The sequence below is a fragment of the Lynx rufus genome, unplaced genomic scaffold (assembly GCF_022079265.1).
Source record: "Lynx rufus isolate CCGP_SWC_20201006 ecotype Redwood Valley unplaced genomic scaffold, mLynRuf1.p SCAF_8, whole genome shotgun sequence".
NCBI classification, from domain to species: domain Eukaryota; kingdom Metazoa; phylum Chordata; class Mammalia; order Carnivora; family Felidae; genus Lynx; species Lynx rufus.
In genome coordinates this window covers 52,815,489-52,817,705 of record NW_025814896.1, presented here as the reverse complement: position 1 = coordinate 52,817,705, position 2,217 = coordinate 52,815,489, and positions in this window count along the sequence as shown.

Here is a 2,217-nt window from a genome sequence, read left to right as displayed (position 1 = left end):
GCTGCTTTAGAAGTGGAGAGCAGTGTCCTAAAAAGGTGGTTGTCACACTTGTTCTAGGCATCCCAGAGCCCTTTCTTCAAAACAAAATGTATCTGGAAACCCAAAATAGAAGATAGGTAAATGCAAACCTGCCCCATCCAAATGGAAGAACAAGACCCAGAGCCCATCTGCTGGAAAACCACAAGCTCCCAAGCCTCCCCTGCAGTCACAGAGGCATCCCAAGTGATCCAGAAGCATCTATTGCTGCCTGAAAATAGCTAGGAGAGAGATGGAGGAGGGACAGACCAGTTGGAATGACAGACCTGGATGTGGTGTGCCATGCCTGCATGAAGACCCCCAAGGTGGAGGACAGGTGAAGGGAAATGCCACAGTCAAGCTCTGTCAAGAGCGCAATTGCATATTCTGCTTGATCACTTTAAATTTTAGGATTGAAGGAAGAGATCTCAGGAAGCAAAAACCTCTTTGTGAATGGAGTGGTCATGATTTTATCTGACTTTCAGCTAAAGAAAATGTTAAATTAGATATGCAGTTAAGTCAGAGGCAACTTGGAGTTATAGCCTGATCCCCTCATGCTACAGATGAGAAAGCAAAACTGAGAATTAAGATTAAAACAGTAGATCACAGAATATCAAGGGCATATGTGTAAATGTTTTCCACTTACAAAGGCTTCTTCAACCTAGTTAATAAGATTCCACTAAATATTTTAAATTACATTTATTCTTTTTAAGTTCTTTGGTTGTCTGACAATAACAAAATAGGAAGAAATCCTAATTACTTCATTAAATCTCACAAATCTAGCAAAATTAAGCTTTGAATTGACTCTTAAATTCTCTTAAACATTTCTCGTAAACAAAGTAAAATTGTCTAAACTTTCAGCCTAAAATCCCAAGTCTAAACATTAAAATAATAACATATTAACTTCTTTTTTTTATTTTTTTTAACATTTTATTTATTTGTGAGAGAGAGAGAGAGTGCAAGCAGAGAGACAGGAAGACACAGAACCCAAAGCACGCTCAAGGCTCTGAGCTGTCAGCACAGAGCCCAACACGGGGCTCGAACTCACAAACTGTGAGATCATGACCCGAGCCAAAGCTGGACACTTAACCGACTGAGCCACCCAGGCACCCCAATAACATTTTAACTTCTAATTGCAAGGCTTATCTGTTGGATATTCCAGTATGTCAAAGTTTCTTCTACATAATAAGTACTTACTAAGTGTGCCAAGATTATTCTTAAACTTAAAACTAGTAATGCTGTGGTTTGATTTAGTGTGCTACATTTCTATAATAGATGTAGGATTTCAAGAAACTGAAATAAGTTATCTGCAAAGGGAACAGCTGTGGCATCCCAAGTCAGTGGGGGTTACTCCCCCAAGCAAACTGAGGTTACCTTCTCAGCTGGCAAATGTTGCTCTTCAGCCAGAGATTTGGGGCAGGGTGTGATACCTGGAGCTGTAGACCCGCAGGGAGACTTTCGTGTAATGCAGACCTGACACACTGAGATCCCTTTCTGCCCCACCCACTCTATGACTCTGGTCAGATCTAGAGCTGTCTAGGTCATACGTGATTTCACCGACCCAATTAGCCCAAGTGCTGATTCTGTTCTTGCCCTCTCTTGTTGCTCAAACTTGACAAGGGCCTGTGAACCCAGTGGCCTTCTGCCCTGGTCCCCTCTTGTCACTCAAGCCTCAGACAAGCCATCTCTGATGAGCTCCTTGAAACCCATGCAGTCTAGCTGATTTCCCAGTGTGCTTTCCTCTGAAATATGTTCCTGTCTTCACCATCCTGATGCTCTAAAACAAAGCTATTGAAAATGCTTTCTGGCTCCACCATGACTTCTCTTACTTAAGTTAACATTAAGCATAGTAATGAATGCCCACCATGTCTCTCCTTTCTTTCTTTCTTTTTTTTACATTTATTTTACTTTTGAGATAGAGAGAGAGAGAGCACAAGTGGGTAGGGGAAGAGAGAGAGGGAGACACAGAATCTGAAGCAGGCTCCAGGCTCTGAACTGTCAGCACAGAGCCCGATGGGGGCTCAAACTCACAGACCGAGAGGTTATGAACTGAGCCAAAGTCAGACCCTTAACTGACTGAGGCACCCAAGTGCCCTTCTCCTAACTTTCTCAGAGAATATTTTCATGACAGGAATGACTGTTCTAAGCTGACACAAGCACACTTTTCTTTTATGCATCTGTCTCATAAGTCTATGTAGAAAG